Source organism: Rhyacophila brunnea, unplaced genomic scaffold (genome assembly GCF_057557595.1).
Source record: "Rhyacophila brunnea isolate RB1 unplaced genomic scaffold, BYU_Rbru_1.0 scaffold_2, whole genome shotgun sequence".
In the NCBI taxonomy this organism is placed as follows: domain Eukaryota; kingdom Metazoa; phylum Arthropoda; class Insecta; order Trichoptera; family Rhyacophilidae; genus Rhyacophila; species Rhyacophila brunnea.
The window spans coordinates 20,907,429-20,930,668 of NW_028232859.1; the positions used below are offsets into that span (position 1 = coordinate 20,907,429).

Below are 23,240 nucleotides of genomic sequence, written 5' to 3' on the forward strand. Positions count from 1 at the left end.
TTATAGGAGCTCGGATACTGGATGTTTAATGGTACAACTTTTCCAGGAACAAATCGGTGAGAGAATGGATCCTCTCATCACATCTGCGATGGTGGAGCGGTGGAGTTACGGAATGCTAAATTGACATAGGAGGATGGAAAAATACGCAACCAGGATTCTTGGAGACACAGCGTCATGACCGCTTGCTCTATGGAGCATAATTGAATATATACGGTAGAAGTACGCTTCCGTCACAATTGTGGATTATGGAACTATAAACTCACTATTCCCACGGCATTTGCCAATAGCGCCACGAACAACAAGCTCGTGGAAAAGTTGGACTTTATAGAGATCATTAATATACAAATAATCACATAAGTGATGTCACCAACTGACGGTAAATGATAAAATAAGAAATGGGGCAATATCGATACACAAGTAGGTATAAACTTTAAAATCTATAAAACAAAATAAGTACATTGTTCATATAATTTTCATCCAAGGACCCACTGTAGATTCGAAGGCAGCGAATAAACAGCATGCGTATTCAAAAATCTACATGCTACTCGTATGTTACTGTACATCGAAATAAAATTAGGTAAATCCGGAACAATTTTGAATTTGTATTCGTTCCCGTGTTTTAAAATCTGACATCAATTTGCATTATCGGAGCAAGGCAAAATAGATACGCGACACATTGGAATAAATGAATTACATAAATACGAACTCTGACATTTAAACGACACAGATCGCTCGGGAAATGTCGGCCACTTGACGGACGCACCGCAGCGAGATTCTGACAGCTCCCAGGAACATGGCGACCTGGATGATGAGCTTCAAGGTTCAACCGAGACTTTTCCTGATTATTCAAATTCGGGCAGCTGTCGCATTAAATATGCGGCAACTCCCAAATATCGCGTGTGCCCTCGTCCGGTTGACGTGTGAACGTATGTACATATTAACATCGTTTACCGAGTGGCCTTACTTACAAACTAAAATTTCTAAAATTGCCTTATTCCATACTTAGTTAGAGTCTTGAGACTGAATAGTACATTTTAAAATACTTTAATTTGGTTGCACGTTGCACCTACTAAACGGCTATATTATATTCGTAGTCCAGATCAATTGTATCAACATTACATGAATGTTCCATTCTACAATCGATATTAGATGTAATAAATACCTTTAAAACTATCTAGTACCTAATATGTATTCATCTATAAGTATATTATCAAGAATATTCTCTGAATATTAGCCGGGTTTACGCACCTAAACTTCACTCACCCCTACCGCAACACGTCGAATATGTATGTCGATGTGATTTTGTTGTTATTCACAAAACATACGCACTAATTTAATATACCTCCGGACACACGTTAAATGCGACATTTTAGTTTGAAAAAAGCAACTGATGTCTGTCGCAAGCAACAAATTTCACCCGACACGAGGCACCATCGCATGTGCGGGAGCTGATTTTTCATTCATTTCAGCCAGCCGTGTGGTGCCACTGTCCCGGCATGGTCTCGCCAATTCCTCACGAAAGAAAGTAGCAACATTGCGCCTAGTTTTTATGTATGACTATATCCCATTCGAGAGGATTTGCAAGTGCGTCTGGGCGTAATTTAGTGAACTGGCGATATTTACGTGATATCTAAAATCAGATAACAGTAAGTTCTTGAAAATGTTGAGTTAATGGGGTTTGTTCACTTGGCGTTAACATGTAAGTAAACGGGAATCATCCATTATTTACAGTGGCACCCAAGGTCGACTATAGATAGGCCGGGGCACTGAATTGCGTGTTACTATGGTAGTGCTAATTATTGATTATGTTCTAATCATGCAATGAGGTGACCGGTTGCAAATGAAAATTTTCGACTGTATGTATATTTCGTTCAAATCAATTTACCATGTATTTTAATATGAAACAATCATCATTTTCAACAATCACAGCCACTGAGTTTAGTTACAAGTTTTCGATTATACAAAAATTATACAAATCAATTACTCATAAAATTACATTATACCTATACCTATTCGGCTTGAATTATCTGTCCAGCTGTCTGTAATGCCGGGTCCACACTGGTAACTTCGTTAGATTTTACGATAATTATGATAATTATCGTAAAATTTTATGAGGTTGCCAGCAACTTGTTGCCAGTGTGGACACGGCATAACGCAGCGCAACATAGCATAGCAAACACTCTGTCTGCCGTCGAGGGTTTCTCTGTCTGCCCTCGACTTTATTTGCTGTAGCTCCCAAAGATGGTGATACACTTTGGATCCATTGGCAGACATTCTAAGACAAAAATGTACTGTTGCAGGTATTCTCTTGTCCCAACCCAAATCTTTAATTGTATCTAAAGATTGGGTTAACCGTTGGGTTTGTGCGTACGCTGAGGTACATTAAAGTGTGTACAAAAATATGCACGCACGACTGCGTAATTCACCCAAATGTGTCTGTAGAAGTGCAGCCTCTGCAATTCTTTGCCTATTCCACCTTAGGTGCCGTACGAAATCTGAATTCTAATCTAATTGTGAATAGATTGTTAGCACTCTTATGTCGTGTAGTAGTACCGTTCGATCTTATGTTTTCAGAACGTTATTTTGGAATCAGTGTTATTTCGAGTGTTCAAGGTCCCATAACGCAGGCATCGCATCGCAAAGCGTTATCATATCGAAAATACCGCGAGGAAAGGAGGAACCCGAACACACAATGCACATTAATGATCGCCGAATGTACTATGTACCTACCTATGTGCAAATAAAAATAATAAATGCATTTCGACTGCTTAATCTGCAAATGTTGACAAATTGTTCAGGAAGGAGAAAAAACTTAATAATTTAACTATTGAGCGGAATTTAACAATTCCAAAAATACACTTGGAATATTTTTTTTTACAAAAAAAATAAGCTGCACTATGAATTAATGCAATATTTCAGGTTCCCTTTTATAAAGAAAACTTATATAAAGAGCGAAGTTGTTCCAGTTATGATATTAAGTATTGGAAATTTGGCACCTGCAGTTTTTTAGTGCAATTTATAAGGTTTAGGAATTTGAAATTTTGTGTGAGCATAGAAAACATGCTTTATAAAACGCCGTCAAAATGCATTTAGCTGGTTTGCAACTTAAGCAGTCGATTTGTGTTTAGTATAAGGTACATACTTTAATTACATATTGGTATATAATCAGTACACAGCAATTCATACCTACTCTAAGATACACGTTCCTTATAAAAAATATATTTGTAAATTATGTTTTATTATAGTTGTAAGTTTTTTTTTAATTTGGCCTTATAATCTGACGTTTCTTGTCCGCCTCACGAAGTTATTCGGTAACAGTTTTTGTTTAACAAGAAATGGATGTTAGCCACTACTGCTCTACCCATGAGGTCCATTCTCCGGGTCCAAACACACATTAAAAACGACATGTGATCGTGCCAAACCAGGGATTTGAAGCCGACATTTTACCGACCAGCAGTGGTGAAGGATGGAGGTATACTTTTAAGATCCGACATAAATAGTGCACACTAAACTTTGTCAGTCATGCGTTTTTGTTTTCAACTAAGACTAAAAACTGTAGATAGCGATGGTTAGTTTCGAACGGCCATGCTTGAGCTCGAGGAAAAAATTACAATATGTACTATACTATACTTCCTAGGTTCCCATCACCACCCGTCATGTACGTACAGCCGTGGATATGCACTGCCGCCTTCCATGGCGTTATGTTATATGTATATTTGTGTTACCTATACATTATATTACATTGAACAGATTAGGTTATTTAATCCTCAGCACGCCAATAAATACCGATAACTTGTACGCCGAATACAATGACAAGTATGTGTGTTGATATAAGTTTCTGTTTAATTGATAGGTACTGACGACTCTGAGGGAATCCGGAAAACATCAAAACATACCTACTTAAATGATTATTTTACATCGTTTACGTAAAAAAACAAAAATACTGCGACCGCGTGGCGTATGTACCTACCTACACCGTACATAAACGCTAAGCCCCTCCAGTTGACGTGGATAAAATATCTGTAAATGAATGCATTGTAAGAATATCTATGTATGTATAGTAGAATGAAAATGGTATCATAAGCTGAACCCACCATGCAAGGTAATAAAGAAATGAAAAAAATGCATTCCACTGCGAATAAAGTAGGACGAGTGCAGTGTTTATTGGAGGCGGCGAGTGAGAGGTGGAAAAAGTTGCACCAGCCATGAAGAGAGGCGACCTTGAGAACCGCCTACCACCTCCTTCTTCACCCGGACACCGCAGCGGCCGTCAGCGATCTTATCTGACACATTGCAAAGTGCATACGGCAAACAAGATCTAAATTAACTTTCTTGCTTCTGAGTTGCCTACGAACGCTGATTAATTCAATCGATATGATGAATAAATTAATAATACATATTATTGAGGTGACGTGTGCGTACAGCAATAATATGCCTAATGGCGAATACTCAATATATTATACGAGTATGTAGCTGATAATATTCTAAAGAAAAATGTGCTGGCTGCATCATAGAAGTGCAAATTGGGTAGTAAGAAATATTACTAAGTATACCTAATCATCGATGTAGATTCGTAAAATGTGAATTTTTTATCCGTGGCATCTGATGCCTACTAGTACTAAATCTGTTGGTACAGAATATATTATTATTAGATAATGAAGTAAATTATCTAAAATAAACAAGTCACAAAATCCCAAAACCAAGACGTCGATGACTGGAAAAAAACAAATAATCCCACATATTGCGTAAGCCGTTATGTTATATAAACCCCCCAAATTGTCACTTTCGTTTTATGAACGAACGATTACTGTTTCCCTCACAGGTCACGAAAGGAATTCTACATATTGTTTTCTATTTAACCACTAGACGCCGTGGTAGCTTTTCATATGTACATTTTAAACGGGTGGATTAAGCCCTAATAATGTCATAGAAGGGGCTTTTCCCCAAAGAAATCATATTATAGACATGTCGCTATTTTCGTGCGCTGCGTCTAATGGAAATACGGACTAATAAATCAATTTACATCATATTATGTAGCACTGATTTGATAATGTTAAATGTTCGTAAATAAATTATTTCTTTCAAATTAATCAAGGTAAGTTCACAATAATTTAGTATAGTATTCGTTACCGGCACCTACCTACTAAAGTCTATGCAAATTGTGTTTCCCATACCCTGACAGAATTAATATGTCTTAAGCTGACCCCCGATAGAGTTTCTTTTTCTATCCATATAAGGTCTCACGAATAATACATTTATTATTATATTGTGTTTCAAAAAATACGCATTCACCAAAGAGAACCAAGCGAGATTACAATAGCGAATCTTGGCAGGGGCCGCAGCCATACGGTGTCCACACTCTGGCGATCGATAATCGTGTGATCGCGCCACGAAATAAAGCGATATTATTCGCTGTGTTTTGCTTCTTTGGCCGTCCGCCCGCTAACTCTCAGCCCTCCCTTTCCAAACAGGCGAACCGATAACACCAGAGATATCCTCTGACCTTGGTGAGCGTATAAATATACCTAATCGTTTTTAGACCAAATTACATGTCCAGTGACAGCGTAGTCGAGTGGGACAAGTAATCAGCGTGGAATGTAAACTGTGTAGGCGGCGGCTTGTGCTTCGAATGCAACGCTTTTTTTTTTAAATTGCATACGGTTACCGAATCACACCTAATTCGTACCTATCTCCGAAGAAATCGCCAATATTAACATTCGTAGGTATATATTACATAATATATAATAAATTATTATTATATTACTCATCAGAACCTCCAATCTTTAATGTATCCATCATCTTTGAGACGTTATAGATAAACACTGACCGACTGGGGATAACAAAATTAAGACATTCCTTATGCTTAGGCTTACCATGATTATGAAACTCTAAACCGGGACAGGAACGCGAGATAGGGCAAAGAAACAAATTTAGACAACATTGTATATAATTGTACATAAAAAAAATGCATGTAATAGTTATATTTTTAATCTATGCGTGTAATGTATGCTAAAATAAGTTCAATTTGCAGTATAGTAGCGCCCGTACCGTAGAGTCCTGCATACGGCCTCGGTCATCCGACCAAATGTATTCAATGACCGAGAAAACACACTCCAAAGCTGCGGACTTCTTGATAGACACAACATAATAATATATTGTATTGAATATTTTTTACTAGATTGGGTACATCGATGTGTTGCGTAAACGTCATTCTTTAAAAGCATACATAAGTAAACGGAAAATAATTTTCAAGAATAGGTGGGACGAAATTTCCCATTCGTCACCAATCGCCGAGCGGCATTCGAGGTGAGAGCACGTCGATTTTTTTTGTGATGGCGTTGTAAGAATATATTCTTATATCGTGGAAAGATGACTAAAAAACGTTACGCCTGTACTCGAAAAAGAAAACATGTCAATGAATATATTATTAGTATCTATTACTAATATAATAATAAACATAACACTAAATGGACGCATGTTGAATTTTTATGACAATTTATCTTCCGTTCGGCACTCGTCATTAGCACAAGCATCAAAGTCATTAGCACAAGCATCAAAGTCATTAGCGCGTAGCATAGTTACGATGTATCTATCAAGGCCTGAACAAAAACGATGAATAAGTGCGAGTGAGAAAGTATTCGGCACGCTTATAATCTCTGCGACATGCGCTAGAGTAAGATAAAAGGTTTACAGATGTGGGAGATGGTTTGCTATGGTGTCGCCGCCAAATCTTACTTTATTGCTTAACTAAGCGTCGATAACCGTGTTGCTAAAATTGCTATTTTTGTGTTAAACATAAAGTCAGTGGTAAATATTTTTAGTTAATTAAGTAGAAAAGATGGTTCTGTGTGTTGTATTAAAATGCTGTAGCCGTACTGATAAGCATGAAGATGGTATTACGTTTCTTAGGTAAGTTGATACATGTTCGTATATGTATGTATATTTTTTTAATGTTTTGTATGTATATTATGATTTATTTGTATATTATTATATATTTTAACATCAAGTGACCTAGTGTTTCTTTAAAATAACTTAAATTATGGATATCTTTACCTTTGGTTGCATTTTGACCGCTTAAAAATACTATATAACGTAAAAAAAATAGAAATTTATATTTTAATTCTGAGCGTCTAGTGCGAGCACTTTGGGCGAGCACTAGCGAAATGGTCTATGGTCTCAAACATTTGTATACGAATGCGTTCGCTCGCCCACAAACCAAACGCAAGGCACGCAGCTTCATTTAGCAATGGAATGGGTGGCGTCTAGATGGTTCTATAGTCTAAGAGGCCATCCATGGACTGAAACCGTATGCGGTTTAGATCCATGTGCTATACTAAACTTATGATTTTTGTTCATGAAAATATTATATTTTCACTAAATTTGTAAAATTAAAAGTGGAAGTGTATGGTATAAACGGATACGATCATATTATGCTTATAATATACTTTGTGAAAATATATTTCCATGAACAGAAAAGATAAGTTAAGTATGGCACACGGTTCGAAACCGCATACGGTTTCAGTCCATGGATGGCCTATAAGACAGTTACGATCTTTAGACCATGCTTCAGCTAAGGTATAGCCTTAAGAGATAATGTGGTAAAGTGTTTATGTTAGGTGTGTGGATTCAAAAGATGGTCAAATAATTAATGTGAGTTGAAAAATGTTATACATACCTATGTGATAAGTGTGATAACGAAATGATTAGGTGTAAAATGAATTAATTACAATTTGGGTAAAGTTATGGAGTTGTCACTGAACAAATAAATATCAATGTAATTTCATGCAATTATTATGCGTCATCCGTGTGATTAAAATGGCCGTATTATAAAAAAAATAATGAATACTTAAAACACAACCACAACAATAACATAACAATATTGATTGATTGCAATAAATATTTTTAAAAGCAAATATAATCACTATCTACTTTGTCATTCAATTATATTTTTATACACGTAAGCATAAGTTTAGTATGCACACACGTCACTCATAAATACAAATAATATACAAGTATGTTCTACAATGTGCAGAAAAAACAGGCGTAAAAAGCTCGGAAGTTACACCTTCCACCAAGCTTTCGAAGGCAACATTGAATCTTATGGAGCAGAGAAGGAAAACCAAGAGCGATAGACAGGCACAAAACGATATGGAGTTTTCATCACTTTGCAAAACCCTCCGAAGGAAGATAAGAGAAGACCTTCGTAAATTCAATGTAAACCTCATACAAGCAATTGTGAAAGCAGGCAGAAGTTTAAACAAAAACAAGCAATGTTTGTCGATAGGAAAACGTCAAATCACAGCACTAAAAGCAAAAGATGGTTCTATCGTCAGAAATTGGGAAAACTTGTTAAGCCGAGTTGAAGAGTTCTACAGCGATCTCTACAGTGATGATACTGACAATACGACTATAGACTTAGATCTTCAGAGAAATGCAAATTCGGAAGACCATACTCCCGAAATCACATCCTGGGAAGTAACCCATGCTTTAAATTACATGAAAAGTGGGAAAGCCCCCGGGGAAGACGGTTTAACGATAGATATCCTCAAAAAAGCAGGAAAGGATGCAAATGAAGTACTTGCACAATTGTTCACAGCCTGCATATGCAAAGAGGATGTCCCAGAGGTATGGAAAAATGCCAGCATTGTCATTCTTCACAAAAAAGGTGACAGAGAAGACCTAGCAAATTATCGTCCAATAAGTCTACTCCCTATTCTCTACAAGACGTTCACAAAAATTCTCTCAAACCGTCTGCAAAATGTACTAGACGAGAACCAACCGAGAGAACAAGCCGGATTTAGAGGAGGATACAGCACTATGGACCATATCCAAGTCGTCACAGAAATCATAGAGCGGTACCAGGAATACAAACTGCCACTATGCATGGGTTTTATAGACTATGAGAAGGCGTTTGATTCGATAAAGAAATGTTCAATACTCGACGCACTCAGAAAAGAAGGAATCCCTGGGCGCTATATAAATATTTTCAATAATATATACAGTAGCGCAACAGCATCTGTAAATCTCCATAAACCATCGCGCAGATTTCCCATCAGCAAAGGAGTCCAACAAGGTGATACAATCTCACCTTAACTATTTACAGCTACCCTTGAAGACTTATTCAGGCAACTTGACTGGAATGACAAAGGGATCCCCATAAATGGAGAATACCTGAGTCATCTGCGCCAAAAAGAGATCCTCATCAATGGCACTCAGCTCGAACAGATGAAAAGCTACATCTATCTGGGACAACAAGTGTCTATAGATGGATGTATATTTGATGAAATTGTTCGCAGAGTAAAGCTAGGCTGGAGTGCTTTTGGCCGCCTGAATAATATCTTCAAAAGTGACCTTCCACTGTGCCTAAAGCGCAAAGTGTTCAACCAGTGTGTGCTTCCCGTGATGACATATGCGTGTGAAACATGGACGCTAAGTAAAAGAGAGATCCAGAAACTTAGAGTAGCACAACGTGGTATGGAGAGGTGCATGCTGGGCATAACGCGAAAGGACAAAAAGAGGAATGAGTGGATAAGAAAGCAGACAAGGGTTTGCGATGTAATAGAGTTTATTAAAAGCCTTAAATGGAGATGGGCTGGACACATAGCTTGAAGAAGAGACAATCGTTGGACAAATCTAGTCATCCAGTGGTATCCAAGAAGTACAAAATGTCCACAAGGTAGACCTAGAGGCCGCTGGATCGATGAAATGATAAAGTTCTGCGGAAGTACGTGGCAACGCAATGCACAGGACCGAGAGAAGTGGAAGCAACTTGAAGAGACCTTCATCCAGCAGTGGATAGATTCAGGCTGATGATGATGATGATGATACAAGTATGTATGAAGCATTAATATTGGTAAGTGTGCTTACACTGCTTACAGAATATTATTTACAACAATTATTGATAAGTACTGAACAAATAACTAACAATCAATAAGTAATAAATGTATACCAATAAACAGCATAACTTAAATTATTCCACCAAGTACGTAAATTATTTATTCAAGTTTGAATTTAATTATGAATAACTTGTAATGCACGGATATCGACCATTATTCATATTCACATGACTATTTATATTTTTTACAAACGTGTTATTAAAAAAAAAAATATATATATATATATAAGGACTCTTCCAGCCACAACTATTTTTGTAGTTTTTGTCTTCAGTTTAAACACAACAAACCATATTAAAAAAGCAGTCAGAATATTTTGTCATAACGATTAAATTAGCAATATAAACCAAAAACCAGTGAGGGAGGGAAGATAATACATATAAGGTACTATTATTTCATCATAATTTAAACCAAACCCAGTAGATTGAATCTCGATGTGCCTGAGATTGGTTACTAAAATCCTTCATAATATGTATACTTAGTGATAATATATACTATGCTAATATTAAAGCCGGTCATGTCGGATAATCTTGACTCTTGAAGACAGCAAAATGACGCAAAGGGGTTTTGATTTCTTGAGAATTTTCAAGAACACGTGTAAAAACCACCATTACTTTTTTTTATCTTTCCTATCGATGAATTATTTTTTTTATCGTTGCCGATTGAAATTTTACCGTTCCGACGATTCGGTTTATAGAGGTCTTCTGAGCTGCCCGTTTCCTCTATTAATCTATTAATCAATTAACGTTCTATAAATTAATTAAATCACGATCTCACCGACATAGTCACAGTCACCAACACACAACTTAATAGGCACCTATATTCAAATGCGAAATTTTCTCGAACGAATCTCATCAACCATTTTTCGAGAAACAAGATCTCGATAATTCATAACATTCTCGGTACCTACCAAAATAAACCATTCGAAATGGACGACTACGTTTTGTTTCCTTATAAATAAAATACGCGTTCACCGATATCAGAAGTTTGGGATCCGCTGCGGTAGTTTATAAATATTATGAATTACAACAAAGCTGCTATGGACGTTCTGAATGTTTGGGTGGCGATACTTAAAAAAGAATGATCATCATCAATAACAAGGCTATTTATTTTTAAGAAAAAAACAATAGCAGCAACTTGTTGACCCGCGAGAGGGCAACGGCCCGTTCAACCTGTCCTAACCTAACTTGTTTACCTGTGGGAGACACATACAACTCAATTTGAGAGCATTTTGCCTAATTAGGCTTAATTATTCCGAGCGTACGCGAGGTGTGTGGCTCCATAGTGACTTCACGATTTTAAAGACAAACAAATGACTTCGAAAAATAAATAATGTAACAAGTAGTGTTTATTATGAGTATGTACCTAGATACCAAACACAGATTGAAATGACCGAACAATTATGACTAGGTTGTAATAAAAGATATAGCAATAAGGATATAGAACTTCGTCATTTTTTGTTTTTGTAATTTCTAAAATAATTATCGAGCAAAGGTTTTTGACTTAAATCCCACATTCTGTAGTTATCGTTATATTTCGATATGGTGACAGAGTAAAACAACTGTTAACACTCGAAAATGACTTATATACCTACCTATAAATGTTTTAATGAAAATTAGCAGTATGTGAAACCACTGACACCTGAATAAGGATCATTAAATTCCAGGAGACCGCATTTCATAACAATCATACCATAGTACCTAACTCCATTGAATCGGTAAGGCACGGAGATGAGGAAGTTGAAAGAAGACAGCAATAGCAATATTGCCACGGTAGTTAGTATGCCAAAATACAGTCTCGTTTCAATTCTCACTAAAATGATTCTTCTGATTATCATGACACCGGAAAATGTATGCAAGCCTGTCTTGTGACATAAACACAAAAAGGGCGCTAAGTACAGGCGCATAGCGACAGTATACGAACCTTGTAATTTGATTGGTTACTGGTAATGTACATTTCAAAGTATTGTAATAAAGCTAACAACATTAAAAAAATATATAAATAAATATTATTTAAATAAAAAAATCATTTCGACGCCTTTGAGAGAATTAAATTTAATATTCTAATAAAATAACCATCAAACGATATGTAATGAGATGAGATGCGATCTTTTAACGAACACACATTTTATAAAGTTGTTTTATTTGTAAGGTGACTTAAGGGGCGGCTGAAGAGCTCCGTATTCAAATATAATTTAGTATGAAATCGACCTCGGCGTCGTACGCACGTTAATTTAAATCGATCTTTTGGCAAAAATCACTAATCATCGGAGATTTTATTTAAAAAAAAAACATTATTATTAGTATTATTACTATTGTCGACCTTCTACATTATTATTATTGTGGACAATCTTACATTATTATTTGATAAACACCACCTGCACGTGTCCGCTGATCAGAAAACAGGGCTGTCAAAATAATATAATATTTGTAAAATGTTAATTTCATCATAGTTTTTAATCAAACCTGTGCAAGTACATACTGATAACTTGGGTGGATATCGTGGCAAACATACTACTGATATATCTACGGGTATATTATTATTATAACCCAATTCAAATTGAACATAGGTTGATACTCAAATACTATTATAGTATCTTTATGATTTCGAGAAAATAATACGATGGAATATATTATATAATCCATTTTGGTTGCCAGTTTTTACTGCGATGAATCACTGTGTTCCTTACTGTCTTTTTTATTCGTAGGTTTGTTTACTATGTACACCGAGAAATTTCCATTAATAATATCGGAAATGAGTTGGAATATAATGCAACCAAAACTGGAAAAATTCTATTATGGGTGTTTACTTTTTGAATTAGTTGACCCCAGAAAAACAGGTACATGCCACTACGTGAACCACAGTGGATATTATGCCGGGTCCAAATTGGCAACATGTTGCCGGCAACCTCGTTAAATTTTACGATAAGTATGATAATTATCGTAAAAAATTTTAAGCCATTATGATAATTATCGTAAAATTTATCGAGGTTGTCGTGCGACATTGTTTTGCGCCAGTGTGGACCCGGCATTAGATGCACAAAACTTAAATAAAATATATTATAAATTAAATTTAAAAAGTACAATATAATTAATTGCGTCGGCAGCCCTGTCAGACACTTTTTCTAGCGACAGTCATTTTTTATAGTCATTTTTTATATGCCCGCCAGTCCGATGGATTAATAAAAAAATAATGTGTCTAGTGACTGTATGTTAATAATTATTTTTAGGCACTCTTAATATAATATATAATTTCGCCCATTGGCTTTACCTACCACTTGTTTCACTAGTATAAAAGTGAAGTTGCGCAGGCAATAAAAAGTCACTTTCTTTTTATAGGCAGACAGTAAATTCTACGTTTTAAAAAATATGCATTAGAATTAAACAATACCTATTATTAGTAGGTCCTAGACATTACAAATAAGCACTATTCATTAGTAATGTTTTTTGGATAGCACATGAAATAAAAATGTAGGTTGATATGTATGTCAACATCCTTCGTATGTTTAGTTGTCGGACAATTTCAGGTTAAAAAGTTATTAATATATTATTAAGTTTATATCGTGGCCAACACATAATCAAAAAAGTTATCATATCCATCATATCAGTTGCAATACTTCCCACCAAAGAACTGATAAACATATTGAATTTAGTAACATTAAATGTTATTAGTAAATTTATTAGAAAATAAATTTTATTAGAAAGTACTATTTTTTGGTCACCCCATAGCTTCACTTCACAAGCTTCACTTGTAGGGAGTTTATTGAGACAAACATTGGCGGCAACCTTTTTATATTAACTAGTAGACCAGTTATTATGGACCACATGTAAAAAAATCATATTTTCAATTCTCAAGGCCGATTCTGTAGAGCGTCCTCTTAAGAGGACGTTCTACAGAAATGGCCTTGAGAATTGAAAATATGATTTTTTAACATGTGGTCCATAATATCTGGTCTACTAGTTAATATAAAAAGGTCGTGTCAAAGTTGTTTGTGTTAATAAATTTGCTCTGTGACTGATCCGACTCATATTTCACATTTATTTCATCAGGGCTGTCGAAGACATAAATCATAATATATATTTATAATTTTAAATTTTTATTTATAATATATATTATTTAAGTTTTGTGCATCTAATGCCGGGTCCACACTGGCAACAAGTTAATTTGCTGGCAACCTCGTTAGATTTTACGATAATTATTGTAAAATTTCTTAAGCAATTATGGTAAGTATCGTAAAATTTAATGAGGTTGCCAGCAACTTGTTGCCAGTGTGGAAATGGCTTAATATCCACTGTGGTTCACGTAGTGGCATGGACCTGGGGTTAGCTAATTCAGGAAGTCAACACCCATGATAGAATTTTTTCCAGTTTTGGTTGCATTATATTCCAAAACTCTTCTATAAAAATCGTTTCCGAGTTTATAAATGGAAATTTCTCGGTGTACATAGTAAACAAACCTACGAATAAAAAAAGACATAAAGGAACATACTGATTCATCGCAGTAAAATCTGGTAATCAAATTCGCCATTTTGAAAAGCGACGATTTTGCGTAAACAAATATCACGTGGTCTGTACGTGTGCGGCAAACTTCGAATGTGTTTGTAATTTTGTGCAAAGTGCGAATGTAATGTTTTCAAATAATTGATATGGATTAATTATACCATCGTATTATTTTCTCGAAATCATAAACATACTATAATAGTATTTGAGTATCAACCTATGTTCAATTTGAATTGGGTTATAATAATAATATACCCGTATATATATCAATAGTATGTTTGCTACAAAATCCACCCAAGTTATCAGTACGTACTTGCACAGGTTTGATTAAAAACCATGATGAAATTAACATTTAAAAAATATAAATGCTTAATATTATTTTGACAGCCCTGTTTTCTGATCGGCTTCATCTCGCAGGTGTTCATAAAATAATAATAATTCTCCGCGCGGCAGAAATTATCAGTAATAATAATAATATTTCTTGAAATAAAATCTCCGATGATTAGTGATTTTTGCGAAAAGATCGATTTAAATTGACGTAGTTACAACGCCGAGGTCCTTTTTATACTGAATTATATTTGAACGGCGGGCTCTTCAGCGGGCCCTTAAGAAAACGACGTAAGAAAAACGTGTATCTCATTAATGTTTTTAGATACATATTATTGATTAATAAAAACACATAAATGTAAACTATAAATAATTAATGTATTAAAATGCAAGCTTTTTCTGCTATGTGCCTCTATTAAGCAGAACATTTGCGTCAACATTCAATGAGTGAACCATTACAGAAATCTATTTAAATTCATAAAAATATTATATTTAAATAAAATTCAGAAACAAAACAAAGATAATTTCTTGATAAATAGTTAAATGGCGACTACTCTTCCTACAGCTCTGGGAAAGGACTAATTCATATTTTATTGCATTTCACACATAGGTTTTACCTTGTTGAACATACCATGTATCTACATTTAGTCGGGATATTCATTCATTTGCTCTCAAAATCTCGATGTTGAGAATAGAGGGATTGTTTGTTTATTTTTTTTTCTACTTGTTTCTGCGCCATATCCGCTTCCTGACGTCGGCGATGATGTTTGATATATTTTCTTTGTCAGTCGCTGCTTAAAACATGGATGGAGTACTAAACTCCGTCTCTGAGATTCTTGACCCAGGACATTCTTCTTCTGATAGGGGAGCTAGGGCCTCACTTACCGGAAATATTCCCTTGAATTATAAAATGCAGACGTTGAAATCTCTCCGAATGCCAGACGATGTCGCCAAAGTATGCCAACTTTCTAGTTGTTACTTCTGAATTACAGCACAAGACATAAAAACTACTTACTAAGGAAACGTCAATTTATTATATTCTTTAAATAAATATCTATATACTTAAGTAGGTACCTTTAAAAATACATTACGGCGATTATTTTGATTACACGTCATCCATTTGTAATTTAAAAATAAACGGTAAAATTTTAGTGTTTATTTTTATTTATTTTCGCCAGTTATTATGAGGGGGGCATAGAAAATATTAGAAAAAAAGGGGGGGAGGGGAACAGACCAAAAAATGGGTAGGAAACACGTCTTCAAAATATCCATTTTGATATCTATATGTAGTTTATATTCAAAACCTTTGCGTAGTACCTACATAAATAAATACACAGTGTGCCGAAGATTGAATAACTTATGATCAGAACCTTGGTAAAGCAAATATAATACGCAATTAAATTTGCTATTGCATAATTAAATCATACAACATTGTATCATAGGAAGTAAGAAGCATTGCTCTAATACTGTTTAATTTGATTTATAATGCAATAACAAACGTTCAACACCTGTTCGAAGCACTAAACTTGCTAATATTTGTACAATGCAACACGCATTCTGGCATTGAGAATTTATAAATACTACCATGTCCGTTTAAAACAAGAGTGCAGTATGAATAGTGTGCGCAAATTTTCCTAGTTATGCAAAATCAATATTTATTTAGATATCAGCAAAAAATAAGACATCTGTATTATGTATTAATATCGTACATATTGTGGCATACCTAACAAACACTACATTACAATATTATAATGAAACTACAGAACCCTTTAATAGTTTATTGTAATGTAAATTGAATAACACTATCTAGGTTGGTATTTACCGGATTTGGTAATGCAGTCATTTGCAAAGAAATACAAATCCTACTAAATTATTTAAATTAAAACAAGGCTCAATTAGAAAATAAGAACATGATCATGTACAAAAAACGTAAAATGATTCAATTAAGGATAACCCCATAGAAAAGTAAAAATATACAATAAACGAACTAATAAAAAGCGTTATCATGAATTAATTAAATACGGCTAAATTTACTCTTAAATCTCTTAAAAAGATACTTACAATAAACGAATTTAATAATCTTATGATAGATTATAATTCGGTAGCAGTAATTACTTAACTACCTACTTAAAATTTAAAAAAAAACTATGAGAATTCAAGAATATTTTGTTCAATTATAATATTTTATTGCACGGCAGTTATGAAATTACCAATTGTGTGTTTGCTTTCGTGGTATGAAACGCATTGAATTCAGATGAAGTGAAAAAGATGCCAAAGCACGAAGTACGAATTATATAGTTACGATAAAACAAGGGTAGTTATCTGGAAGATGGCATTTTTTTTAAATGTGGACACAGATAGGATGCTTGACTTCCTACTTCATACGAGTGTACAATTTAATAGATTGTCTGTATCATATATTTTTCCCATTTTTATCAGATAGGTAATTATAGTTTGTATCTATTTGTAATATCAAATTTGGCAGTTCGTTTCAAATGCGATACAATAAGACAGAAGTACCGTAAATCGTAATGAGAAATCATAATATAATCAACATTGTAACTAATATCGTCAATAACTATACGTCATATCCACTGAGTATCTAAATATTTATTTACTGTTAGGCACCTACTTCTAGTATATAATATTTTAAGCGTCTTATCTCTATCTATAATATCTATGTATCTAATTTGAACATTTAATAGTATTTTTGGCTGAAAGAAACAGAGAAGTATGATCTTGTCCCAATTTATTGTCTTGGCTAATTGTTATGGCTATAGTTAGACTTTCGAGAGTGTGGCGCATAATATTAAGGTGACGCATCAGTGAAACGCCAAATAATGTTCAACTGTACGCGCGACGAAAATTTGTACTTGCTTCGCATTCCTTGAGAGAACGTGGTTTCGGACGCACGTCACTTTGCTGGGTGATGGCGACGGGCCAATTAATTCTAAAATCGTGTAAAGATGACTAAAAACTTTACCCATTTACTTTAAAAAGCAAACATGTCAATGAATATATTATTATTGATACTAATAGAATAATAAACAGAACATAAAATGGACGTATGTTGGATTTATATGAGAAATAATATTTCGTTTGACAGGCGTCATTTTCACCCGCGACCCGCAATCCGCACATCGCCTAGCAACGATCTTTTTAGACCGTGCCTCAACTAATGCATGGCCTTAATCATCTGCCAATTCTCTAATATTATAATCATCAAATAAACCATAGCAAAATATTATTCCACATAATTAACCAAACCACGGTCAGTTCCTTACGAACTGTTTAGTTGATAATTACGCATTATGTGGATCTAGCCTGATCAAAAAAAATAAGTATTAGAACAAAAACTGTGATATGGATATCATTGTATGAAACGTTATTTATAGTGCACGTAGGTATCTAGCACAGAACAGATTAATAAATAGAATTCAGATAGGTATACCCCAATACACTACTTACATTTTGAAGCAGGGGTTTGAAAGAGTGAGTGTCCTACGAAAATTAAATACACATTATAGAGGTGCAATAGTGTGTGTTGTAACCTTAAAATACACCAATATTGAATAAGCGTCAGAAAGTCGTCAGAACGAATGACAAGCTTAGAATAACGTGTTCGTGACACATATTCTTCCACACTCGACATCGGTTACCTGTTACTCCACACCCGTTAGGTAGTTCAGTTCCCATTAATTCTGTGCTCCCGGTACCTACTAATTAATTGTGCGTGAGAAACGGTGAGAGAAAATGTCATCGCAAAAACTAACCGGCACGGCTGGCCAAACGAAACTGACTATTTTATGCAAATATCTAACTTCTAACGATACATAGATCGCTCACAGATCGTTGGTTGTACGGTATCACAATATCCAATGAGCGTGCAACGAGAATACAGCTGTATAAAATAACCACAATTATTGGGGTTGCTTAAATCGCCCGCGAAAAAGGCCCGCGAGAGCATTGACACGCCGCGGCTAGAAGTTCGACTCGGCGAATATGAAAAACATGTTTACCGGAGCGCGGCAAGAGAAGAGAAGCCGCCAAGTCATAGGAAGAGGCCGCGGGGAGGGGCCAGGACGGGCGTAGGGGGCCCGCGAGGTGCTCCGGGGGCCCGCGTGGGTACCGCCGGTTTGCCGACCCCGCAACACACTCGCCGAGGGAATTATACTCGACAGTCGGTCGACCGCATTTTTAGCAATGCGTGTTTGATTATTATGCGACCCTTTGAGAAGTATAGGTACACAATTGCGACTTTTGGCAATCTTCGAAATGGATATATTGTAGGTCTATTACATGATTTTTTTAATACATAAAACGGTTTCACATAGATACAATATAATCATTTTACAATAAATAAGCATGGAATTAATCATTTGTCCAATTATCAAAACAAATTAAATACAGTAAGCATAATTTCGATTTTTCAAGATTCAAAATCCATATTCTAATTAAAAAGTAGGTAATTTATTACATTATACCCCGTTTACATGTGCACGGATTTACTGCTGACAGTAGATACGTATTATCCCGGCGATGACAAAAAAATGTACGTGTAAACAAACACACGTATGCAAATTGCATGCATGGATTAAAAAAGTGCAGAAGCTTCTGAATTTTCACGCGACAATTGGACTGTGCGATATCTGCCCAAGCGCAGTAGAACGATATTAGCGAACCTGCCGTTAAAAAACGTACACTGGGCAGAGACTCATTTTGAGGTTAACCGATTTTCATGACCTGTCAAATAGTACCATACAATGACAACATCGCGTCTCGCTTAATCTTGAAGAATGAGATTGGCGAGACAATCAGCACTTTTACATGTAAACGGTTATTATCGCGATAGTTTAAAATACACAATATTTGTGACCAAGCATGTGTACAGGCGCTATTATTTTGGAAAATAGTATGAAATCTAAAGGCAAGAAAGCAGACGAAATGGTATTAATTATACATACCTACCCAATCGGTAAAAATATATAATTTTATTGAAAAAAAATGCCTTTATCGTGCAAATAAAACATACCTGACCTCGAGAAAGTATTTAGCGAGAACATGCATGCACTTGTAACCATAAAAAATACGTCACGTTTTGATCGATTATCGAGATTAATTTACTATTATTCTTAGTTGCATACGAAACAAATCAACGGCCAGCCACCTGCCCAGGTAAGATATTCCCAGTCCAATACGATGGTCAATGACAAAATCAAACCACCTCTTCGGCGCAACCAAAGATCATATTATTATCATTCAACCTCGCTAAGCCAATGATTTTGAAGATACAATGCAACGCTAATATTAACATAGATTTAGATGGGCCAGGGGGCCCAGGACCGTTTCGGAAGTGTGAACCGAGTATAGTAAATACCTAGTAATGTTAATGTTTGAATAACAGGCTCTTAAATATAGCAAACTCATAGGAACTACACTATAAGAGTTCCCAACGCATTCCTAATAGCAAATTGATTGGCCATGCGTGTGCTTCCTTAAAGACTTGACCAATAACAATGAGATTTTATTATTTTGTTTACATTGATGGCCTCGATAGACCTGATGTTTATTATACGCAGTTAACCGACTAGAAATAGACCAAATGTTAATTAATAGTGATGCACAACTTACACGTTTGTTAATTACTAATAATTTCCATTTATCATTCTAGTTTATTTGCAGAATGAAAGTTGAATAACACCATTCACATTAAATGTTATGGGGTTGTTTGACGTTGTTTTACTTATGTAAGTAAGTAATACGTTTGACGTCGATTATCCGGATAATACGTGGGTACGGCAATTTCAAGAAAAACAAGCCAAGTCCAGGAAATTTTAAATATGGTTAGTCAGAAATCGATCGACCGAAAAATCAAACGCACAATAATGTGGAAATAAATTCCTTCATGGCTGTTGTTAATTGACCCACAACCCTGATAAGATACTTGAAGAATTCCAGTATATATCGTCAAAAAATAGTTAACCAGAGACAGCGGATAAACGAATAAATTAACAGCAAAATGTAGAAAACAAGCATAAATAATTTGAAATGAAATAGTGAAATCATACTGATCATTCGTCAAAGCACACGCAACCCGCATGAAAAAAGACGGATGACTTTAATTAATCATTTCTTCATTTTTGTTGATGCGGCCAATACTTTATATGGAGATAACCAATTCTCATACCTATACTTATATATTTTAAAGCTAAATAAATATAGTATGATCTCCCCTATCGGTACAATCTAACTTAAAATGATTTAGGATATTCATAGTGACACCCCCCCCCAGGATCCGAAACGAGGGCGCTTGGGGATTGCTAAGGAGAAAGTTACACATAAATTCGAGAAAACATAGTTGTGTTTCAGTAGGCTCTAGTAGTCGATTCTCGATGAGGTCTCAATAATAATATATTAATGTGATTTTTTCAAACCCTGGGTGTTTGTGATTGTTTCTCCTCTATTACTAAACTCTCCACTGTTTCACTACACTACTGTCTTTAGGCTTCATTGCCTGTTGTAGTGTTGAAAAAATAATATAAAAAGAATAAGAAGAGAGAATAGATCTAAAAACTAGGAGAATAAATTCAACCGTAACTATTTTCCATGTACACTCGGCGAACAACGGTTGTGCGATAATATTCGCTGTGTTGTGAAACGGGGTAAGAGTATGGAATAGCCGGAATAGCGTGTAGCTGTAGCGGGTTGTTTTCTCTTTCGCGCGGTAAATCAACAGAATTTACTTACATCATATTTTATATTTTTTTTAATTATAATATCTTGAGTTGTGGATGATGGTGGATATTTCTTACTGAACTTAAATGTCGAGAGGGTTCAAAATAAATTCTTGAGACTCCTTTACTTGAGGTTGTATGGATACTATCCGTGGCTTTATCCAACTAACTTTCTCTTGGGTATGCTTACATACTGCAGTCTGCAATTTAGAAGAGATCTTTATTTAGCTACGTATTTTATTCGACTTAAACGAGGTATAAATGAGAACTCTGCCATGGGCAGTGTTGACTTGTGTGTCCCTGAGAAATAGAGAGCATCAGTTGTTTATTCAACCAAGGTGCGCGAACCAACCTGCCACTGGTAATGCCAATAATTGGGAGGGCGATAACTATGTTCAAAGAAATTGCTTCGGGTGTTGATATATTCCACTTGCGTGAGGGTGAGTTTAGGTGGACGCTATTTTACAAATTCTTAAAATAGGGTCTCCTTAGCAAACTCGGACTTCTTTGAACTTCTATATATGTATAATTGAATTTTCACTACTTTCGTGTGTTTATATTATGTTCCCTTTTTATATTTTATTTTTATCGCTTTTCTTACTTTTTTCCTTCTATATAATAATGTCGGGTTGTAAACGTCTTAAACTTATAATTTGTAATGTCCACAATATGTTAAAAATAAACTGAATTGAATTCAATAGAAGTACTGAGACAAAGATTTACACCACGGGATCTTATTTTTTTTAATCACTATTACAATATAGTTATATCGCGAAATGACTAGTTCATTCAATGGATACTAATTAATGACTTGAAATAAGTAGATACTCAATACAACTGACGTTTTACAGATTTTCTTCTCTTTTTATGCAGGTTTACCGGGGCTAGTTAAGATCCACTAGTATAAGTTGTCCGCTGAGTGAGGGCGCCACATGCTTACATTTGACATATCATTCAATACTTTGTATACTGTGATGAGCGTAGTTCTAAATTCGAACACCTGACGATTTATGATGGTATAACATAACACAACCAAACATTCAACATGATGCGAAATGAAATGTTTGGTATACAACTATGGCTTGACCGCAGTTGACATTATAGAAATTAAATTATTATTTTAGAAGAAATAGGCAGAAACCATAGATATAATACTTTCTCTACAACACTACTCAACCCTGTTACATAATAGAATAGTACCTAGTTATTACCTTATCATAAATTTATTCGCTTGCGGCAAAATTTTCCGGGAAAGTATCCACGTCCGCAATATACGTACGAATTATTCCAGAAAAAAATGCAGGCATTATGTTCTGCTACAAGTTACCACGCCATCGTGGCGTCGGCGAGGCTAAGCCATTTGAATAGGTATCTACATACATTGATTATAATGCACGAAGGCGATAAGACGAGTAGGCATTATTACGCCAGTGCCTATGTACATATGTGGTAATCTTCCAGTGTAGGGCGCTTAGATAGCTAGGTGGTTAGTTTTCATAGTGTAAACGTGGGACATATTAATTCTCCTGTCATATTATTTTAAAAAAGCATATTTCTGTCGTTTCGCTTATATTGGTGAAATATCCTATCTACACAACTGATTTCTCAAAATATCAGCAATAAATACTTTTTATATTTTCTTTGAATAATATATTGATTAATTAATTATTGATATTACGTAAGACTGTCGCACTATAAAAGATCTTTCATAAAGAATATTTCATAAAATGATTTGCAGTGTAGTCAAAATTTTATTAAACACTTCTTTGATTAAAATTATCGTCAAA

The 23,240-nt window shown here is 35.0% G+C and overlaps 1 protein-coding gene across 1 annotated transcript in view; it reads right to left on the reverse strand.

Annotated features, from left to right (window-relative positions):
- LOC147072029 (insulin-like receptor) overlaps nucleotides 1–23,240 on the reverse strand; it is a 274,285-nt gene that overhangs the window by 212,237 nt on the left and 38,808 nt on the right. The gene's annotated exons all lie outside the window — the stretch shown is intronic.